Source organism: Papaver somniferum, chromosome 7, assembly GCF_003573695.1.
Source record: "Papaver somniferum cultivar HN1 chromosome 7, ASM357369v1, whole genome shotgun sequence".
Lineage (NCBI taxonomy): Eukaryota > Viridiplantae > Streptophyta > Magnoliopsida > Ranunculales > Papaveraceae > Papaver > Papaver somniferum.
In genome coordinates this window covers 226468871-226493584 of record NC_039364.1, presented here as the reverse complement: position 1 = coordinate 226493584, position 24714 = coordinate 226468871, and positions in this window count along the sequence as shown.

Below are 24714 nucleotides of genomic sequence, written 5' to 3'. Positions count from 1 at the left end.
GAGCAGGAATCATACAAAGAGGGAAACTAAGACACATGAAACTCTCAAGCATCAATGCTACAGAGCACTAATAATACCAGCTTAAAGAAAAGACACTGAAAGCTTAGTCTTTGTTCCCCAGTCCCTAGTTCATCCAATACTATCATGTGTATGATACAACATTACCAAATCATTTTCAAGAACAGTGGTCACATAATCACATTCCCCTAATTCTAAAAATCTCTATGATGCATTTGCTGAACCCCTAATTCACTTTTCTCAAATCAAAAAAAAAAGGGAAAATCATACAATAATCGATCTAAACTACTAAAAACCCTATATCCATCCAACATCTAAAATTCAAAAACCAAAAATTAGAAGAAAACTCACATCAAAAGATATTCATCAGTTTCCCTATTTCCATAAAACTTTCATAAACTTTCATAATCTCAGATTGTTAGGCCTCATATTCTTATTTAAGAATAAACCCATCTCAAATCTTTCTCTAATTTCATCATACCCTAAATTTTTTTGCAAGACAGAAACCACAAATCCCTAATTTCATGAAAATCGAACACAAAAATCGAATATGGAAATAGAAGTACCTGATTGAGCGGGTGAGTGATTGTCTGATTGATAAGCAAAGCAACTGAGTGAGTGATTGATCGGGAGAGACAGAGAGTGATCGATTGAGAACTGAGAAGAGAAGAGAAGGAAAAAAAGAAAACGAAAAAAATGACTCGGTTCTCGACTGAATCCACTCAATCCAGGCAGTGATAATCGATTAATATATGAAATTACAATTATACCCCTAATTCTATCGGATATCGGATGTTAACCAAACGGATATAGCCTAATCCGATATAGATAGGTTAAGGAAGAAATATCCGATAATTTTTTTTATCCGATATCCGATAAAACGGATAAAATCCTATAGGATCTCGAATAATCGGAAACGGATTCCGGATATCGGACATATATTGACAGGCCTACCGATAGTGAACATACTGTAGTTCACCCCTCGGGATCTCACCCCTCAGGACCACCACTAGATGAGGGGACTGATAAAATTTCTGATAATGGCAATTCGGCTCCTAAGAGGTCTGATTTTGTGCCTAGAGCCCCATTTCCCCAGCTATTAGTACCAACAAAGAAGGAATCGAACTTTAATGACATATTGGAGGTTTTTAAGAAAGTTACCATAGACCTTCCTTTATTAGATGCAATGAGGCAAATTCCTGCTTATGCCAAGTTTCTTAAGGATATGTGTACGCGAAAGCGAAAACTTAGTGTCTATAAGAAAGCCTTTTTAGCTAGTCACGTAAGTTCAATCATTCAAAACACCACAACTCCAAAGTACAAAGACCCAGGTTCCCCTAACATTGCTTGTACAATAGGTAAACACCGGGTAGAAAAATCTTTACTTGACTTAGGAGCCAGTGTGTACTTACAGCTAGGACTTGGTGAAATGAAACCTACTCAGATGACATTGCAGTTAGCTGATAGGTCTGTTAAAATTCTTCGAGGTGTTATTGAGTATGTTCTTATTGAGGTCGACAAGTTTATTTATCCAGTGGATTTCGTGGTCCCAGATACCCAACTTGTACCCGACCCAGAGAACCAGATACCTGTGATTTTAGGTTGCCCATTTTTAGCTACGTCTAATGCGATCATTAACTGTCGAAATGGTGTGATGATTTTATCTTTTGGTAATATGACTATAGAGATGAACATTTTTAATGTCATTAAGCTACCTTATGAGCTAGATGACACATGTGTTGAAGGTGAACATGATAGAAGCCTTAGTTCAGGAGTCATTACCAAACATTTTGTCTGAAGACCCATTAGAAAGTTGTCTATCCCATTTTGGTTTAGATTTTGATGACGATAGCACTATTGAACAAGTGAATGCTCTATTAGATTCTATCCGTGTGTTAGACAGTGATAGATGGAAATCTAGGTTCCAACAATTACCAGTTTCTGAGACCACCTTAGTTCCTTCTTTAGAATAGCCTCCTAAATTGGACCTAAAACCACTACCCGACACTCTAAAGTATGTGTTTTTAGGCCCATCTGAGACTTTACCTGTGATTGTAGCTTCTGATTTGGATAGTGATCAGGAAAGTAGGCTAGTGAATGTACTTCAAGATAATAAGGAAGCTTTAGGGTGGACTATAGCAGACATTAAGGGTATAAGTCCTACTGTGTGTATGCATCAGATTCATTTAGAGGAAGACTCCAAACCTTCTAGGGATATGCAACGTCGACTAAACCCTAACATGAAATAGGTAGTACGAAAAGAGGTGATTAAATTGTTAGATGCGGGTATTATCTACCCAATTTCAGACAGTAAGTGGGTCAGCCCCGTTCAGGTTGTCCCCAAGAAATCAGGTATCACTGTAGTCCAGAATGATAATAATGAGTTAATCCCAACCCGAGTGACCACGGGATGGCATGTCTGTATCGACTATAGGAAATTGAACAAGGTCACAAGGAAGGATCACTTTCCCCTTCCTTTTATCGACCAACTGCTAGAGAGATTAACTGGACATAGTCATTATTGCTTCTTAGATGGCTACTCCGGTTATAATCAGATCGTTATTGCCCCAGAAGACCAAGAGAAAACCACTTTTACCTTTCCCTTTGGTATCTTTGCGTATAGACGCATGCCTTTCGGGCTATGTAATGCCCCTGCGACTTTTCAACGTTGTATGATGAGCATATTTTCCGATATGGTAGAACGGTTTCTAGAGGTCTTTATGGATGATTTTTCAGTGTTTGGTTCATCTTTTGATGAGTGCTTGCATCATTTGACATTAGTGTTGACTAGGTGTAAGGAAAAGAATTTAGTGCTTAATTGGGAAAAATGCCATTTCATGGTTAAATCAGGAATTGTGTTAGGGCACATCGTTTCTTCAAAGGGTATAGAGGTAGACAAATCCAAAGTTGACCTTATTAAGACTTTACAGGTCCCAAAAACCGTAAAAGATATTAGGTCATTCCTAGGGCATGCAGGTTTTTACCGTCGATTCATTAAGGATTTTATCTTGATTTCTAGACCTCTTTGCAATTTGCTTGCAAAAGATGTTAAGTTTGTCTTTGATGATGCTTGTTTAGAGGCTTTTGATAAACTTAAGAATTTACTCACTACCGCCCCCATAGTCCAGGCACCTAACTAGAACCTACCCTTTGAAATTATGTGTGGTGCTTCAGATTATGCTATAGGCGTTGTGCTAGGTCAGCGAGAAAACAAATTACTTCATGTGATTTACTATCCTAGAAAAACTCTGAATGATGCCCAAATGAACTATACAACTACCGAGAAGGAACTGTTGGCCATCGTGTTTTCTTTGGATAAGTTTAGATCCTACCTATTAGGTTTCTAAGATCGTAATTTATACTGATCATGCTGCTTTGAAATACCTTTTGTCTAAGAAGGATACCAAACCTAGATTGATTAGATGGATCCTTTTATTACAAGAATTTTGTCCAGACATTAGAGACAAAAAGGGTGCAGAAAATGTAGTAGCAGACCACTTGTCTAGGCTAGTTTTTAGTTCCCCTAATGATTCCCTTCCTAGTGCTAAGAAGACTGTTGCTAAGATATTGCAGTGTGGATTTTACTGGCCTTCGTTGTTTAAAGACTCTCATAGTCATTGTGTTTCTTGTGAGCGTTGCCAGAGGTTAGGGACCATTTCCGTAGAAATATGATGCCTTTGAACCCTATTTTAGTGATTGAGGTCTTTGATGTGTGGGGCATTGATTTTATGGGTCCTTATCTTTACATACTTGTCGCTGTAGACTATGTGTCTAAGTGGGTTGAGGCGGTTCTGTGTAAAACAAATGACCACAGGGTCGTAGTCCAGTTTTTGAAAGAGAATATACTTACACAGTTTGGTACGCCGCGAGCTATAATTAGTGATGGAGGTTCACACTTTTGTAATAGACCGTTTTCTCTTTTAATGAAACAATATGGTATTACCCACAAAGTAGCTACCCCATATCACCCACAGACTAATGGTCAGGTAGAGGTCTAGGGAAATTAAACGTATTTTAGAGAAAACAGTTAATCCCAATAGGAAAGACTGGTCGTCGAGGCTTACTGATGCCTTATGGGCTAACCGTACTGCGTTTAAGACACCCATTGGAATGTCACCTTATCGTTTAGTATTTGCCAAGGCATGTCACCTGCCTGTTGAGTTAGAGCATATAGCCTATTGGGCTATTAAGCAGCTAAATTTTTCGCTTGACAAGGCAGGAGCTCACAGAAAGCTCCAGCTCAATGAGTTGGACGAGATTCGTAGAGATGCATACGATAGTGCTAAGTTGTATAAGAACAAAATGAAACTTGTGCATGATAATAATATTTTACGAAAGTCATTTTCTCCAGGTAAAAAAGTTCTTCTGTATGACACTCGTTTGCATCTATTTTCTGGGAAGTTGCGCTCTCGGTGGACCGGTCCTTTTGTCGTCCGTACTGTTTTTCCTCATGGCGCTATTGAGATTGAGACAGCAGATGGTAGTAGTTCTTCAAAGGTTAACGGTCAGCGATTAAAGCCCTTTTTAGAGCCTTTTCCTACAGGTGATGTTGAGGAAGTCCCTTTGGAGGACCCTGTTTACCTTGATTGACCATCAAGGCGGTTTGTATGTCGTATATTATTTTTGTAGGTTTTTGGTTACACTTCACCCAGGTACTATCTTTCCAACTTCTCTCTTTACTATTTCCTCATGTTATTTATACTTTTGGTATTGTTCTTTCATTAGAAACATTGAGGACAATGTTAGATTTAAGTTTGGGGGTGGGGTAGAAACATTTTGTTGCCTTTTTGTTACAATAAATAAACTCCAGAGCCTATAAATTTATGCTTATTAAGTATGGCACTAACCAATCTAAGTGGATGGAAGCATCTTGGTTGTAGGAGTTGAGGAACCAATCTGATTAGATGGAAACATCTAAAGAGTCTATTCATAAAAGCACAGAGCTCAGGTGTTTGAAAACAAAACATGGTAGTTTCGCCATATCTCGTTGAGTCATCTTCACTTCTGTTTTTATTTTTTATTTTTAAATATGTTTCTAAGTGATTTGGTGGGGCTCACGATTCAAGTTGTTACCACTGCTAGGGTGAAATAGAGTGATTTAGATACCAAATAAAATAAAATAAAAAGAAAAAAAAAATTGAGACCAGACCATCAGACCAACCGGAATAAATTTAATAAAGTCGACCACTGGAACCCTTATATATGCCAGTTGTGTTGACCTAGAGTTAGGATTATCGACCACTGGTACCCTTGTATATGCCAGTGTGTTGATATTAGTCCAGACCAGTATCTCAGTCCATTAGGACAGGTTTATTTTGGCAGTGGCCTTCAGACAGATATGAGAAACATCGTTCACCTTAGTCAACATCGAAAATCATCTATGTTTTTCTCTATATCCATCTTCTTGATTTATCCATGTGATTAGTTTGACTCCGGATATTGATGTCCATAGTGTGACTATCTTAGTAGAGCTTTGTGACTTATATATGAATTTTAGTATGCTTGAGTGCAAACTCGTGTACAGTAATTGGAATTTCGCATCAGGGTACTTCCTCCTGTAGTCAGTAAGTATGCCAACCAAGGAGATTCTTTAGTGCCTTCCAAGGTTCTGCGTAGATAGATAGGGTATGGAGTATAAAGGTTTTGTGGGTACACCTCTGGTAAACCCTCCCGAGACTATAACTCACCTAGTGGTTCAAAGGCTTATTGCATACGCTAAATGCAATCGACGATGCCTGCGACACTGAGTTAGGATTTTATTTTTGTTTTATTTTTGCTCGAGGACTAGCAAATAATAAGTTTGAGGGTATTTGATGGACGTGATAGACGCATTTATGTGTCTAATTTGTCCTAAATGTTTCGTATTGTTAGTACTCGTTTTCGTCCTTATTATGGTGTTTTGTGTGTTTGTAGGTATTTTTGGAGAAATAAACATGCGTGGAAAATTCAGCTTGAAAATTTGTCTATGGCACCCCGGAGAACATGTGTTGTGCGGACTCTCATTTTGGTTAAGAGCACCTCAATTACTAAGGGGCACCTCAGTTGGGCAGCTGTTATTCGCACCCCTACTCTGGATAGGGGATACCCATCTTCATCGTTTCAAAATTCTGGTTTTGGCGGGAAATAATGGCAGCAGAAGAACATATTTCTGGTTCGAGATTTGGGATGATTTAACGAGACTCAATGGCTGGATCTGCAGAGGAAGACGTGACGGACATTAACAGGCGTGGTATGGGCTTTTTCTTGGATTAAGTTGGGATATATTGATCGGGTTAAAGATGGACAGTGTGCACGAGAATATCTCACCCTTTCCCGTGAATTTTATGCTATGCGTGTGTCTTGAGAGTGTTTGAACCAAACAATGACATTTAGTAGCATGTTTTAGTGTGTATAACCAACAACAAATACGGAGAATCACTTGCAGGCGCGTGAACGGGTTTTAAAAGGAAAAAAATAATCCCGTGATAGAAGAGTATTGAAGAGAGAATTATTTGCAGTTATGATGCGAGATTTGGGTGCAGTGAGGCTATATAAGTCGTTCAGGGTCAGTATAGTGGAGGGGAGAGAGATTGGGAGAGTTGCAGAGCATCAGAGAGTCGAGATAATCAAGTGGCAGGAAACCACCATTTCTGCTGCTGTGAAGAACACGAAGAACATAAGACCATCCTAGAAAGTCGTTTATGCTATAACAATTGCAACACAGCAGTGACAGTCTTAGAAGCTATAGTAACAACGACTGATAGTTGACAGTCTTAGATACTACAGTAACAGCGACAGTTTGCATTTATCGTTCTCTGTAACTTTAACCATTCTCATCATTTGTAAACCATTTTTGAGCATAAATGAAATCAACTTTTGAGCGTGTTTCCAAGATGATGATGAGCTAAACACACTCCTTGGGGCGATGGAGGAAGCTGTTGTTTCGGTAAAAGTGATATATCTTTATTTTAATTAATTATAAGAACTCTATTATGATTTTTTCCTTTAACTCAAAATTGATTATATGATTTTTATTAGTTAGGTGTATTTTCTCTTGATAGAATATGCTTGCTTTAGTGTTTTGATATTCTATGCTTGGATTAACATCTATTCTTTTGGAAATCTACATGTCTAGGCAATACTATTAGAATCAATTTGAATGTTGAGTTGCATAATTATTGTTTTATTAAATCACTAATATCGACCAATGGTGGAATCCTAGCCCCAGTCTTTCTCTAATTTTTACATCAACTTTTACTTGCTTTATTTTTGTTATTCTTAAAATTTAAATCTAAAAGCACAACCTTCACAAGTCTTGAACGAACTCTATTACTACATCATTGAAAATAACCATCAATTTTTGGCGGCGCCGACGCGGACTTGTCTTTAGGCTAGAGTTTTTAGATTTTTGTTTTCTTTTTAGGTTTTTATTTGTTTTTTATTTGTTTTTGTTCTTCTTTACGTTTTTGGGTTTTTGTCTTTTCCTTACAGAATTTGAAATTTGGAGCGAAAGAAAATTTTGCCAAAGCTTTTGGTGAATACTTAAAGACTTGGAGTAAAAGGCAAAGCGAAAGGAGAGAAAGAAGAAGATTTTTTTTTATTTTATATAAAAAAAGAAGAAAAAAAAAGAGACATTTTATTTTTATTTTTTTAGAACTTTTTTTAGATTATCTTTTTCTTTTGCACTTTATTTTTGGACTTTGCATTGTAGACTGTGGACTTTATTTTTTATAAATTTTTTTAAACCCTACGGAAGGGTAGTTTAAATATAAATTGTTTGCAGAGAAGGACAGCGATTACGATATCGCCTCGGCCCCTCGGGTTCGTACATGACATAGGAGTCGTGGCACGAGTCGACTTCAGCGGTTCATCCCCCGTCTGGAACGAGAGGTAAGTTTGTCGAAACACTCGCGAATCCCCTGTCAGCGAGTTACTGTCTTCCTTCGTGTGAATATATGTCGAGGAACTGAATACGGCTTCTTTAATTTCCTAGTAAAGGGCAAGGACTGGCCATACAAGATAAGGGTTCGGATTTCATCACCGTTCTCTTCTTGCCCGCCTTAGGAAAACGATACCAAACGCGAACCTAAGCTTAAAATACTGACTAGAACAAGACCTATAGGGTAACGAGGTTAATAGGAAAAGTCGTTCGAAAAATATTGGTTACTCTTTTAAGCATACTTTGAAGTTCATGATGGTTTCTGTGAGTTGAATGTGTGACTGCGCCGCTTTGTAATGCGGTGAGGCCTTGGGTATCAAAGCTCCACGCAGCTTCCCTCGCCTCTATTCAACTTACTTTGACTCGGATTGATTCCAGAGGGGTTTTCTTAAATTGTAACGAATTCCCTTTCGAAGGATTAGAAGCTGGTCTGGAAACAATCTAAGTGGAGCCATCATGCTTTTTGTTTGCTAGATATCAGTAGGTTTGTTGTGGTGAAGTCATCCTTGTTTGTGTTTTCATAGAACTTCCCTTCCTTTTAGGACTTTTTTTTTCTTTTGTTTTTCTTGTGTATGCCCGAGGTTATTAGAGAGCGGGCTTGGAAAAGAAACACTCTAGGTCGTTTGATTAGTGATAAACCTAGTAGTTCTTCTTGTGAAGGCGGGGAGCTCGAAGACTCTTCTTTTGAGAGCCCCGTTTTTGGAAACTTCAGTTTTGAGAATCTGTCTCTCTGTGAAGAAAGTACCCCTAGTACTTCAGTTGTGCCAGCGATGACAACTTTGAAAGATTACATGTTCCCAACTAGGACCAACCGAGCTTCGTGCATTAAATTGCCATCCAATACGGCTAATTTCGAGATAAAACCTAGTATTCTTCAGATGATCCCTATATTCTTAGGAAAAGATGATGGGAACCCTTATTTTCATATTAGGGACTTTGAGGAAATTTGTGGGGCAGTTAGAATAAAAGACCTTACTGATGAAGTTTTGAAACTTATGATGTTTCTCTTTTCCTTGAGAGATAAAGACAAGAACTGGATCAACAACCTACCATCTGAATCCATTGAAACATGGAAGGAACTTATTGCTGCTTTCTATATGAAATTCTACCCTAAGCATAAAACTGCAGCTGTTAGGCAGAAAATTAGTGCTAGTGTGCAACAAGAGGGAGAGTCTCTTTATAGGTTTTTAGAGAGATTCAATGATATCCTATCCCAGTGTCCTCACCATGGATTTGATAAGATGAAACTTGTAGAGATTATTTATAATGGTTCAGACTATTCGACCAAAGCCATGGTCGAGTCTATGTGCGCTGGTGAGTTCACTAATAAAAATGCTGATGATGCTTTTACCTTCTTAGGAGCTATTGCTGAAAAATCCCAACAGTGGGAGTCTTGTGTTGAACCCCCTAAAAGACTCTTGATCAATAGAAGTAGCACCAATGTGGTAGATACAAGCTTCGGGTCAGATGCTAAGTTTGCTGCTTTGTCTAGAAGGCTAGAAGCTTTGGAATTAAATCAGCCTAGACATAGGTCTCTTGTTGAAACTGATGATAGGATTAGAGCCTCTCAAGTCTCTAGTTGTGGAGTAGAACCCAATAACTCGTTTTGGGAAGGTCATGTTAGTGAAGAGCAAGCCCATGTTGTCTATAACAATGCTAGGTTCGAGAACCGTCAGAAGTTTGACCCATACTCAGAGACCTACAACCATGGTTGGAGAAACCATCCTAATTTTTCTTGGTCCAAGGGCCAGAATCAAGGTCAGCCTAGTAATACTCAGCCTCCCCCAGGTTTTGGTTATACTCAGAACCCTTCAGGTCAAACCCAGTTTCAGATTACTTCTGAGAAAAAGATCTCTACCTTAGAAGAAGCTCTTACTATGTTAGTAAAGAACCATGATATGTTATCAACTAACCACCTTAGCTTTCAACAAGAAACCATGCAGAACCATAAGGATAATTCCCAGACTCTTGCTAAATTAGAACTTCAAGTCGGACAAATAGCTAAGTATTTAAGTGAGAGAGAAGAAGATAAGTTTCCTAGTCAAACTCAAGCCAATACTAGGGGGTCCATCAAATATCTTTAGTTGGTGAGGAATCATCAAACCATGTGAACTCGATAAAAACCCTCAGGAGCGGTAAAACAGTAGACAATAAGGTAGCCATGCCTAGTGAACATATTATAGTTCCACCTTCTACTTCCCAAGAGGAACCCATAGCTGAGGAAACTGAAACAATTTCTAAGGAGTACCAAGATATTCCTTATAGGACTATATTTGTGCCTAGAGCCCCATATCCTCAGTTGTTAACCCCAACAAAGAAGGAGTCAACTTTCAACGAGATAATGGAAATATTTAAGCAGGCGAACATCAACATCCCTTTATTAGAAGAAATTAGGCAGATGCCTGCTTATGCCAAGTTCCTTAAAGATCTTTGTACAAGAAAGCGTAAGCTTAATGTTCATAAGAAATCCTTTTTAGCTGGTCAAGTAAGTTCAATTCTTCTAAACCAAACACCCCCTAAGTATAAGGACCCTGGATGCCCTACCATATCTTGTGCAATTGGTAACCACACTGTTGATAAGGCATTACTTGACTTAGGAGCTAGTGTTAACTTACTCCCGTATCATGTTTACACCCATCTAGGTCTTGGTAAGTTGAAACTGACTAAAATGACACTACAATTAGATGATAGGTCTGTCAAAGTCCCTCGTGGTGTCATAGAGGATGTTCTGATTGAGGTTGATAAGTTTATTTATCCAGTGGATTTTGTTGTTTTAGACACCCATCCAGTTCAGGACCCAAGTGCTCAAATCCCGGTGATTTTAGGTTGCCCATTTTTAGCCACAGCTAACGCTGTCATCAACTGTAGGACCGGACTTATGAACATATCCTTTGGTAATATGACCACTGAACTAAATGTCTTTAATGTTACTAGACAACCTTCTGAGAATGAGAATGATGAATTAGAATAAGTGAATATGTTTAGCACTTTAGTTCAGAATTTAGTTCAGGATAATTGGTATGATACTCTATTGGGAGATTCTTTAGATGAATTTGAGGAAAACATTCTCTTAGACCAGATGTGTGATCAATCTTTAGAAGAAGCCCTTGAGTATTTTAAAGACTCTACGTACCTTGAAATTCATGCAATAATGTTAGGTCTTTCTGAGAGTAATGATAACCATAAGTTTGGGGGTGGAGAATTGGAAGAATCTCTTGAGTATTTTAAGGACTCTGAAGATCCGGAAATTCAAGCAATAGTTAGAGGTTTGTCTGTGAGTAGTGAAAATCCTAAGTTTGGGGGTAGTGATGGTTCTTGTGATTGTCACGTATCCCTAATTAGAGTCCCTAACTTGGGACTCGAGCTTCGTGCATCTGAGATATCACTTGAGTCTATTCAGACTCCGCAACCGGATCCACCTGATACTGTCCAGGAGGTAACTCAGGTATTAGAGACCTGTTTTTTGGATGGACCTATTTATCAAGATACACATAAGAAGCTCAATTATGCTACCCAGATAAACCCAGTTTTCTTGACAGAAACCTTAGACGAGGATGTGCTCCTTCTTTTCATTTTTCTGAACCAGTGTAGTTGTCTCATATTTGTGTTAGCTCTATTTGGTCTTGTGGATCCACAATTATTTCGAATATTGGTATACGACTGTGGAAGGTGACAATCCTTTTTGAGGTATTTGATGTCTACCTAGAGACTTTAAAATTAGCATTTAATGGGAGGCACCCGCGCTCATGCGACACGGTAATGTCCTTCCTTGTTTCTTTTCCTCAAGTGGTAACAGTTTCTCCTTGTTCATGCTTTTAATTTCATTTTTAGAACATTGAGGACAATGTTAGATTTAAGTTTGGGGGTGGGGAAGAAACTTTTTGTTAGATGCAATAAATAAACTCCAGAGCCTAGAAATTTATTTTTATTAAGGATGGCACTAACCAATCTAAGTGGATGGAAGCATTTTGGTTGTAGGAGTTGAGGAACCAATCTGATTAGATGGAAACATCTAGAAAAATCTATTCATAAAAGCACAGAGCTCAGGTATTAGAAAAAAAAAACATGGTAGTTTCACCATATCCTCGAAAGAATCCTGATCAGTTCTTTTTTCTTTTTTTTTTTCCATTGCTAGGGTGAAACAGAGTGACTGAGATCAAAAAAAATAATAATAAAAAAATAATAATAAAAAATAATTGAGACCAGACCACCAGACCAACTGGAATAAATACAATAAAGTCGACCACTGGTACCCTTGTATATGCCAGCTGAGTTGACCTAGAGTTAGGATTATCGACCACTGGTTCCCTTATATATGCCGGTGTGTTGATATTAGTCGAGACCAGTATCTCAGTCCATTAGGATAGGTTCACCTTAGTTAACATCATCTACGTTTTTCTCTACATCCATCTTCTTAATTTATCCATGTGATTGGTTGACTCCGGTTTATGATGTCCAGAAACTATCTGAGTAGAGCTCTGTCACTTTATATGAATTTTAGTATGCTTGAGTGCAAACTCGTGTACAGCAATTGGAATTTCGCATCAGGGTACTTCCTCCTGTAGTCAATAAGTATGCCAACCAAGGAGATTCTTTAGTGCCTTCCAAGGTTCTGCGTAGATAGCTAGGGTCTGGAGTAATGGTTTTGTGGGTACACCTCTGGTAAACCCTCCCGAGATTAACTCGGTTTTATTAGTTTTGCTCGAGGACTAGCAAATAATAAGTTTGGGAGTATTTGATAGACGCATTTATGTGTCTAATTTGTCCTTAATGTTTTGTATTGTTAGTACTCGTTTTCGTCCTTATTATGGTGTTTTGTGTGTTTGTAGGTATTTTTGGAGAAATAAACATGCGTGGAAAATTCAGCTTGAAAAGTTGTATATGGCACCCCGGAGAACATGTGTTGTGCGGACTCTCATTTTGGTTAAGGGAAACTCAATTACTAAGGGGCACCTTAGTTGGGCAGCTGCTATTCGCGCCCCTACTCTGGATAGGGGGATACCCATCTTCATCGTTTCAAAATTCTGGTTTTGGCGGGAAATAATGGCAGCAGAAGAACATATTTCTGGTTCGAGATTTGGGATGATTTAGCGAGACTCAATGGTTGGATCTGCAGAGGAAGACGTGGCGGACATTAACAGGCGTGGTAGGGGCTTTTTCTTGGATTAAGTTGGGCTATATTGATCGGGTTAAAGATGGACAGTGTGCACGAGAATATCTCACCCTTTCCCGTGAATCCTGTGTTGTGTGTGTGTCTTGAGAGTGTTTGAACCAAACAATGACATTCAGTAGCGTGTTTTAGTGTGTATAACCAACAACAGATACGGAGAATCACTTGCAGACGCGTGAACGGGTTTTAAAAGGAAAAAAATAATCCCGTGATAGAAGAGTATTGAAGAGAGAATTATTTGCAGTTATGATGCGAGACTTGGGTGCAGTGAGGCTATATAAGTTGTTCAGGTTAGTATAGTGGAGGGGAGAGAGATTGGGAGAGTTGCAGAGCATCAGAGAGTTGAGATAATCAAGTGGCAGGAAACCACCATTTCTTCTGCTGTGAAGAACACGAAGAACATAAAACCATCCTAGACAGTCGTTTATGCTACAACAATTGCAACACAACAGTGGCAGTCTTAGAAGCTACAGTAACAGCGACTGATAGTTGACAGTCTTATATACTACAGTAACAACGACAGTTTGCATTTATCGTTCTCTGTAAGTTTAACCATTCTCATCATTTGTAAACCATTTTTGAGCATAAATGAAATCAACTTTTGAGCGTGTTTCCAAGAAAATCAGGGATTAATCTTCGATTAATAGGAAACAGAGGCTTAGAGAGTATCACGGGATTTTGGTTGAAAATATGTAAACTACCGATTGGAGATAAGGGAAGAATGTAACTGCTCGATTCCATAATATCCTTGTGAGGTTCTGGGGCGTCAGATTTTACTCAGAAGACGCGTGCAGAGGAGGTTAAAGGGAGAGATTCCCATAACTTGTTGAAAAAGGGAAGAGAGAATAAATCGAAGATTTTACAGAGAGTTATCAGGTCTGTTGGCTATATAAGAGCCTTTGGGGAGTTCCAGAAGAGGTTACGCACACTTTGGGGGAGTTTAGAAGCCATAACAGATAGAAATCAGGAGTGCATGAAGTTAAGTTCTGCTGCTGCAGAAGCTGAAGAACAAACGTTGCAGTGAAGAACAACGTCTCCAATTCGCAATAGGCTGAAGAACAAGCGTCATAGTTCAAATTAAGTGTCTCATTTTTTAACAGTTCAACAATTCTTTCTGTAACAGACCACTTGTAACGCTATTCTAGCGTTGCAATTGATAATATTTTTTAATGATGTTGTAGTAATGAGGTTCAAACTCTCGGACTTGTGAAGATTAAATTTAAAGATTTAATAAAATTATATACAAAAAATTAACAAAGTGGGCGAGAGGTAATGAGAAAATAACCAAGACACTGATTCCACTATTACACATGAATTAATGATGGTAAATAATCCAAACTCTGATTATCTTATAAGTCCTTTATATCTTAACTCACTAATAATCAAGCAAATTCTCAAACATCAATTGTATCCCTTAAACATAGATTATCTAAACAAAGCATGACCTATCTAATTGAATCACAACTGATTAGGAAAATTACGCAAACAATTTAAAACTCTGCAAAAGCAGTGATTGAGTGAATTATAATTAAATATTAGAGAAAATAAAATAGTTACCAATTATTCATGCGTAAATAGCTTCCTCATTGCCTTGGTTGTGGGAGAATTAGCTGCTCATCATGTTGGAAACACGCTCAAAAATCATTATTATTGCTCAAAGGGTGTTTACAAATGATGAAAATGGGGAAATAATTCAAAACCGGGTTTTGTAACAATTATATTTGTTACAAACCAAAAAAAAAGACGATACAGAGGATGTGTCGTTGTTAATGTTGCTCTAAGACTCACATCTCTGTGTCGCAAACGCTGGAAAATAAGTCTGCCTCTGATGTACGACCCACGGCTGTGAGTCGTTGTTACTGTTGGAAAACGACGGTCTTGGATGGTCCGTTCTTCGTGTTCTTCGTGTTCTTCATCATCAGCAGCAGCAGCAGAAACCGAGTTTGGGAAAACTCGAATTTCTTCTTCTCTGGCTCTCCTCAGCCCCCAGACTCTCGACCCCCTTCTATGATACTTCAAGACCCTTTTTATACACCTACAACACAAGAAATCTCCTCCATAAATCGAGATAATCCTCTCTTTACTCGGGTGATAAAAAATATTTTCGGGAAGATTTTTTTCTCTGTTTTATGATTTTCACGCGTTCTCAGCTGTGTTTCTTTCCTTTTATACCTTCTTCACGCTCCAGAATATGGATTAAGTCTTCCAATCACGAGCAGTACACGTTTAAACTCGTGTAAGTTTGTGTTTATCCTCCAACTCACTGTTTGGATTAAACCAAGTTATCCATCCAAATTTGATCGAAACAAACACCCATACCAGCTTTTCTATGACATATCACATCTACCCATGAAGTTTCAGCGATTGAATCGCAAAAAACTCCTCCAAAATCCGATCGAAAAATCTTCCTGTGAAAAGAAATATTTTCCCGCCAAAATATTTTTTTGAATTTGTGAAGAAGGTCACCCCTTATCCAGTGGTCGCCCCTTATCCGTTGCTGGAGTCCGAATAACACATGTCCTCTGGGGTGTTTCCAACATTTTTCTGGGTTCCTCCGACGCATTTCTGGGGTGTTTTTAGTCTCTATCCTGGGGTGTAAAACACCACTTTTCGAGCCAATTTCGCCGATAGAGCTTATTTTTCCAAAAACATCTACAAAAACATAAAATAACACAATAAGTATTTAATCGAGTCTAACAATACATAACATTGAGGACAAATTAGACACAAAAATGTGTCTATCAAATTCCCCCAAACTTATTATTTGCTAGTCCTCGAGCAAAACTAATAAAAAATAAAATCGAGTTAATCTCGGGAGGGTTTACCAGAGGTGTACCCACAAAACCATTAATTCTAATTGGTCACAAGTATCCAAAGATCTATGAGGACATACATATTATCAACCTATCTCCAAGTAACTAGAATGCCAGAGAAATTAAAGGTGTCAGCTCTAAAGCTGACTGAAGAAAAGGGGAGACACATCCGCAACACTGCTAGATAAAGAGATATCCGCTACACAGCTAGATAAACATTGTAAGATGCGTCCGCTGCTTTACAGCTGGATAAGATTAGGAGAGAGATAAAGATGAGAGGGACATCTGCTACACAGCTGGACTAATTACGTGTGATGAATTAAACCAGTGCTAGAAAGATCTTGTGCCAGATTGAAAGCGGACTAACAAAGCAACCAAATGCATATTTCTTCGACTCTCTCATAGTTCTCAGTAGAAACAACTTTTTCTTCGGTCTTCAACTGTTGATGATAAACTATCGAACTTCATAGAACCTTGACAATTAACTCTTCTCTTCGATTTCTTCCTTGACTTATAAATTTCTACTTCCCTTTGGCCTTATTGAATAAAACATAACCATGATTTTTTCATTTTTCATTTTTTTTCATTTTTTATTTTTTTTTCTTTTTTTTTTTCTGGAAACAAAAATTACAAGACAACAATTTACATGGCCATGAGAGAAGGACTTTCAAAACTTGGATCTTCGCAACTTGTGATGTCTTGGTATCATGGATTCTAACAACTTATATCATTTGCTCTTATAACTTCAACTTTGATTTTTGAATTATTCTTTTCTATTGTTGCTTCTAAGCCTAAAACGTCTTCAACTTTCTTCAAAGATTTTGATGTCGCTCCGCTTGTTGATGATGATAAGTTTCTACTGAGAGAGAGTCGCAATCCAGTAACTAAGACTACATTGTGAGGTTGCTTTGTCTTTCTGGCATTTCCTGACCTACTTGCTGTTCCATCATGTATGGTTAGGTCCATCACGGTTACCCTCTAAAAGGAACAAGTTCTCTCCTGAATTTCAAGGATCTCAATGTCTTTTTCTCTAATGTCTCAAAAGGTTGTTATCCCTAGCATTCCAATTTCTATCTTTTCGGTGAGAAACAATATGTAAACTTAGCTAACCGGATACCATGTGACGCTAGAAGTTTCAAAAGTGAAACTAAAAAGTTCTTCCCCACCCCAAAACTTAAATCTAACATTGTCCTCGATGTTCTAAAGATAAAATTAAAAGCATGAACAAGGAGAAATTGTTACCACTTGAAGAAAAAAAGTTAAGGAAAGATATTACCATGTTACATGAGCATGGGTTACCTCCCAAGAAGTGCTAAGTTTAAAGTCTTCATACAGACTTAGGAAAGGATTAGTCAACTCGAACCGTATAACAGTAGCCGGAATAACTGTGGGTCTTCAAAACCAGATAGAGCTTACCAAAGGAAACTGCAGTAAACCAAGAAAATGAACAAGACTAGCATGCCCTTACCTAGTTTCCTGATTAAGACAACTACATCTAATTGTTGTTCAGGTTCAGGTTCTATAAAAGGGTCTAAATATATTTCTTTAAGCTGCAACTCCTCAAAAGTGAGATCCGAATTAGGTCCTAGATTCTGTAAAAACTCAAATAAAAATTTAGAAGCACATAACAACAACCTGAATAATTGGGGATCCTCTAAGTCAATTAGATTGGACTCACAAATTTGACCATAATAATGGTCATTCTTAAGAAAATGTGTCGACCCTAATATCCTAAAGTAATTAGGTTTAGTCTCAAAACTTAAATACCGACACATCTGAAAATCATATGTTCCCACAATTAGAAGAAAATTTTTTGGTGGGAAAACAAAGTCAATCTTGGTATCATAGCCTGGGTTAACCACATCAACCAGAGGATGGGTCTCTAACAACTGAGTTTCTTTCTGGACATCATTAGGTTCGGTAAAACATGTATGAAGATAATCTTGTAAGATGGTTGAGGCATAAATGTCAAGTCCTACACGAGGGAACTTTCTAAGAGTTAAAGAACACGGAGAATGATAATCACCCCCAAACTTAGAGTTTTCTGTGTCTCTATAAAGACTAGTCACAACTTCCCTAATTTCTAGGTCATCAGATTCCTGGAATTGGTCAATTGATTCTTCTAAGTTGGGTTCATCCTCACTTATTTCTACGAGTTTATCATATTCTAAGACTAGTGCTTCTAAATCGCTAGATTCTAAAACAGTATTCTCAGGGTAAACTCTTTCCTCTAAATCATTATCGGCTTTGTAAACAGGAAATACTACATCGTCTAAAACGGGGATATCTCTAGTCAAATCCTCGTCCTTTTGAATAGGTGAATAATTATTAAAATTATTTGGATTTGAACTAGAAATAATATTATCATTAAAGAGCTCATTGGGAGTAACAGATTCCTCATCACTATGCCTATATATTTCAGATTCTTCATCAATACTATCCTCATCAAAGTCCTCATTATAATAACATGAAAAAGGTATAACCTCATCAAAACAAGTAGTGTTACCAATTCTAACCTCGTCATCTTGATTATGTGAATAAAAACTATCCTTATTTTCGAGGGTGGTATTGGGAAAACTACACTGGAAATTAAGACTATCCTGAGAAAGTTTTTCCACAATCATATTTGTACTCTCAGTAAATTGCTTGAGGGTCTCTTCTAGAGATATCTTAGTTGACCGCTCTACGGACTCTTCTGGGAGAAGAATATTATAAGTCTCTTTCATAAATAACTTCCGTGTTGACTCATTGAAACTCTTGAGAGACTCTTCTAGAGAAATAGAAGGATTGTTTTGCTCGTATGACCTGTGGGTATATGGATAGTAATTGGGATCACAATGGTATTGGCTATTATAATACCAGTTCGACATCCTAATCGCAAGGGAATTCTACACAATCACAAACAAGGCTGACTCGACCAAATCAAACCTATAAAATCTAGCAAACAACAAGCATGATGGCTCCACTTAGATTGTTTCTAGACCATCTTCTAATCTTTCGAAAAGGAATTCGTTAAAATCTGAGAAAACCTCTCTGGAATCAGTCCGAGTTTAAGTAAGTTGAATTGAGACGAGGGAAGCTGCGAGAGCTTTGATACCCAAGGTCTCACCGGTATTATAAGGAGGCGCAGTCACGCATTCAACTCGCAAAAACCATCATGAACTTCAAAGTATGCTCAAAAGAGTAACCAATATTTTTCGAACGACTTTCCTATTAAGATCGTTACCCTATAGGTCTCGTTCTAGTCAAAATTTTAAGCTTAGGTTCGCGTTTGGTTTCGTTTTCCTAAGGCGTGCAAGAAGGAAACGGTGATGAAATCCGAGTCTTTATCTTAATTTGTCCAGGCCTTTCCCTTTACTAGGAAATTAAAAAAACTGTATTCAAATCCTCAGCATATATTCACCTTAAGGCATACAATAAACCCGCTGACAGGGGATTCGCGGGTGTTTCGAAATCTTACCTCCCGTACCAGACGGGCGCAGAACCGCTGAAGTCGACTCGGGCCACGAATCCTATGTCGTGTGCGAACCCGAGGGGCCGAGACGATATTTTAATCGTCGTCCTTCCCTGCAAACAATTTTATATTTAATGTACCCTTCCTTAGGGTTTAAAAAAAAATTGTCCAAGTCCAAAGTCCAAATAAAGTACAAAAGAAAAGAAATAAAAAAAAAATTTACAAAAAATGGAAGGTCTCTAAAAAATAAAATAAAATAAATTCTCTCTTTTTTTTTTAGTTTTTCTTTCACTCTTTTTTTTTTTTTTTTTGGCTTTGTCTTTTTCCTTCTCTTTTGGCTTTAAGCTTTGATTCCAAGTCTTTAGTATCCAACTTCAAACCTGTAATACAAAGACACACCCAAAGAAACGTAAAAAGAACAAATGAAATAAAAAAAAAACTAAAACTTCTACCTAAGCACAAATCCGCGTCGGCGGCGCCAAAATGATAATATTTTTGAATGATGTTGTAGTAATGAGGTTCAAACTCTCGGACTTGTGAAGATTAAATTTAAAGATTTAATAAACTTATATACAAAAATATTAACAAAGTGGGCGAGAGGTAATGAGAAAATAACCAAGACACTGATTCCACTATTACACATGAATTAATGATGGTAAATAATCCAAAACTCTAATTATCTTTTAAGTCCTTTATATCTTAATTCACTAATAATCAAGCAAATTCTCAAACATCAATTGTATCCCTTAAGCATAGATTATCTAAACAAAGCATGACCTATCTAATTGAATCACAACTGATTAGGAAAATTACGCAAACAATTTAAAACTCTGCAAAAGCAGTGATTGAGTGAATTATAATTAAATATTAGAGAAAATAAAATAGTTATCAATTATTCATGCGTAAATAGCTTCCTCATTTCCTTGGTTGTGGGAGAATTAGCCGCTCATCATGTTGGAAACACGCTCAAAAATCATTATTATTGCTCAAAGGGTGTTTACAAATGATAAAAATGGGGAAATAATTCAAAACCGGGTTTTGTAACAATTATATTTCTTACAAACCAAAAAAAGACGATACAGAGGATGTGTCACTGTTACTGTTGCTCTAAGACCCACGGCTCTGTGTCGCAAACGCTGGCAAATAAGTCTGCCTCTGATGTACGACCCGCGGCTGTGAGTCGTTGTTACTGTTGGAAAACGACGGTCTTGGATGGTCTGTTCTTCGTGTTCTTCATGTTCATCAGCAGCAGCAGAAACCGAGTTTGGGAAAACTCGAATTTCTTCTTCTTTGGCTCTCCTCAGCCTCCCAGACTCTCGACCCCCTTCTATGATACTTCAAGTCCCTTTTTATACACCTACAACACAAGAAATCTCCTCCATAACTCGAGATAATCCTCTCTTTACTCGGGCTATAAAAAATATTTTCGGGAAGATTTTCTTCCCTGTTTTATGATTTTCACGCGTTCTCAGCTGTGTTTCTTTCCTTTTATACCTTCTTCACGCTCCAGAATATTGATTAAGTCTTCCAATCACGAGCAGTACACGTTTAAACTCGTGTAAGTTTGTGTTTATCCTCCAACTCACTGTTTGGATTAAACCAAGTTATCCAGCCAAATTTGATCGAAACAAACACCCATACCAACTTTTCTATGACATATCACATCTACCCATGAAGTTTCAGCGATTGAATCGCACAAAAACTCTTCCAAAATCCGATCGAAAAATCTGCCCGTGAAAAGAATTATTTTCCCGCCAAAATATTTTTTTGAATTTGTGAAGAAGGTCACCCCTTATCCAGTGGTCGCCCCTTATCTGTTGCTGGAGCCCGAATAACACATGTCCTCTGGGGTGTCTCCAGCATTTTTTCTGGGTTCTTCCGGCGCATTGCTGGGGTGTTTTTAGTCTCTATCCTGGGGTGTAAAACACCACTTTTCGAGCCAATTTCGCAGCAAGAGCTTATTTTTCCAAAAACATCTACAAAAACATAAAATAACACAATAAGTATTTAAACTAGTCTAACAATACAGAACATTGAGGACAAATTAGACACAAAAATGTGTCTATCAAATACCCCCAAACTTATTATTTGCTAGTCCTCTAGCAAAACTAATAAAAAATAAAAATCGAGTTAATCTCGGGAGGGTTTACCAGAGGTGTACCCACAAAACCATTACTTCTAATTGGTCACAAGTATCCAAAGAGATATGAGGACATACATATTATCAACCTATCTCCAAGTAACTAGAATGCCAGAGAAATTAAAGGTGTCAGCTCTAAAGCTGACTGAAGAAAAGGGGAGACACATCCGCAACACTGCTAGATAAAGAGATATCCGCTACACAGCTAGATAAACATTGTAAGATGCGTCCGCTGCTTTACAGCTGGATAAGATTAGGAGAGAGATAAAGATGAGAGGGACATCTGCTACACAGCTGGACTAATTACGTGTGATGAGTTAAACCAGTGCTAGAAAGATCTTGTGCCAGATTGAAAGTGGACTAACAAAGCAACCAAATGTATCTTTCTTCGACTCTCTCATAGTGCTCAGTAGAAACAACGTCTTCTTCGGTCTTCAACTGTTGATGATAAACTATCGAACCTCATAAAACCTTGACAATTAACTCTTCTCTTCGATTTCTTCCTTGACTTATAAATTTCTACTTCCCTTTGGCCTTATTGAACAAAACGTAACGATGATTTTTTCATTTTTCATTTTTTTCATTTGTTTTTTTTTTTAATGAAAACAAGTTTATTAATCATCATCAACAACAAGGAGTTTACAATTATTGGATGGAAGCCTGACAACAAGCTGTGCTCCAATCCCTTTATTGAGAACCACACATATCCTATGAAAGAAAAAAATCCCCGATAAAGACATTCTCATCATGACTAGACATATAGTTTCGCAACCTATTCAGGAACTCCTCGGTATCACTCCCCAACCCACCTAAGGTTGTGAAGGCAAGAACTCCAAACCCCAGCTTCTGACCCTTGCATTTCTCCGAATACTTGGCCCTCTTCTTCACCACCGCATTATCCATAGCCCGACCAAGATCAAAATTACGTTCCCAAGCGCCATTGAAGGGGGAAACCACCGTGACATCCAAGCACATATCATGGCCATTATCCCAACCATACACAAGGATATCCGTTGGGAGTAAAGCCGACCCATCATCCGAAAGGAGTCCCAAATCTACTTCCTTTCTGGCAGGAAGACTAGCACAATAACAAATGTCCGCAAAGGTGTCACGCATTAGTTCATGCCTGTATTTGATCCCGACCCCGTGCTTGCAATGCAATGCATGATCCCCAAAGATATCCATCCCAGCACCACAAATAGAGCACAAGTATCCATTTTCAAAGAGGGGAATTCCGAGCCTATACTGAAGAACAGCACGAAACTTCCTAGCACCATAAGCCCGTCAATAGGCATCGCCAGCAAGAAGTCTTGCGCATGATTGAATCTATTACTCTGCCAGAGGGTTGAATCACGCTTCGACATGTTGAACTGCATAGGTATGTTCTTCTTCACAACATCAAAGTATTTGACCGCCAAAGATCTCATAGAGTGGGGGGAAGTATCCTCAATGATTAAAAAATAATCACCAACACCACATACCTGTTTGAAGCGTGTCAAAGCGTTCTCAAAACTGGAGCTCAGACCCGAAACCCCAGAGTGCCTCAGAATGGTCCCCTGCTGGGATCTTGTCTGAAAACAAGAAGCAACATAACAATATTGCTTCGTGTCCTCCATAGTACACACCCCCAAACCACCATCCTTAACGGGAAGCGTAACTAGTCTCTGCTGCAGTAAACCAAAACCTGGCCCGTCTCCCGTAACCAAGTGCCTAAGAAACTGTCTAAGATGGTCATCAAAAACCACTTGTGCCTCATCCAAAAACTCAGGTTTAGTAGTACGCATGGCGAAATATAACCTAGAGACACCAGAACAGTTTCTTAGCAAAAGAAACTCTCCTTGTGGGTCCTTCAGCTTCATCACCACATCCATCAATGCAATGGTCTTCTGCACCCTCTTGACAACCATGTTTATGCAAAACTGGGGATCTTGGCTAACTGGCCCACCCAATAACTTAACACCATCGGTAGGACGATGTAAGTTAGGCGGGAAAACACCATCAACTAACCCTCTACTATCAACCAAAGGCCAGAAAAGCTCCGACTTAGAAACATTGAGATGCAACCCCAAGTGAACACTTTCCTGCTGGATAATGTCCAAAGCCTTAGCTACCATCAAAGTATCTCCGATAATGGTACCATCATCCAAATACCAAGCCTTAAGATCCAAGGTGCATCTCTCGGCGATCATATGAATGAGGGGGTGTAGCGTCAAAGAAAATAACATGGGGCCAAGAGGATCCCCTTGTTGAACTCCCTGAGCAGAGGAGAGAGTTTTGTCCATATAATATAGCCTAGCAGAAGACGCAAAAAAAAACTCCACCCACCTCGAGATCGAAGGACAATGCTTTCTAACCTCTCTAATCATAGAAGACCTGCTTACCAGGTTGAAGGCGTTAGAGAAGTCCACCAGAAGCATAGACATAGAAGTAGAGTCACCCTTGACTTCCAAGAGCCGGTTAACTGCATGAAGAATGGACTCGCCACCACAGGGTACACCTACGCCAAACTGAAAGTCACCAAGATAGTTATCCATTTCCTTACCAACATGAGAAGCAGCTACTTTGGAAACCAGACGTCTCCAGATAGTACCCACGGCTATCGGACGGATACCCCCATTAGGCTTAACAAGAGGTGTGAGGGGAACCGAAGCTATAAACTCACCCAGTGCTTGCGGACAACCCCCAGCGAGCCAAATGTTCACAAGGTCCGTAATGGAAACAATGAGCTCACCGGAAACTGCTGAAGCAGCCCCTCCCAGTGCATCAATAAGGTGTTGGGCCCGAAGACCATCTCTCCCACACGAGGTCCCTCTAGGAAAACTTTTCAGCTTATCTAGGACCAAATCTTTAGATGTGACAAAGGGCGTATGAGCCACCGGTGTGTAGGGTATCAATGGGGATGGCGCGTACGGATGCATGGCTTGCAACACAAGAAAAGTGGCTTCGTTAGGATGAGAAATATCACTTGAAGTCAAAGTGCGAATCGCGGCAGTATATAAACCGTTACTCAATTTCCTACGACATACTTGGAGATTATCCTTCTCCATATCCTTTTCTGTCTTAACCCGAGTTGTCCTTCGCTTGTCTTTCGCCCTTAGCTGTTGTATAGCCTCTTGATCTTCCAATGCAATTTGAACCAGAGACGCACATCCGTCTGTGTCTGTCCATTGCTTCAAAGCCAAGAGGATTGCATCCACCTGC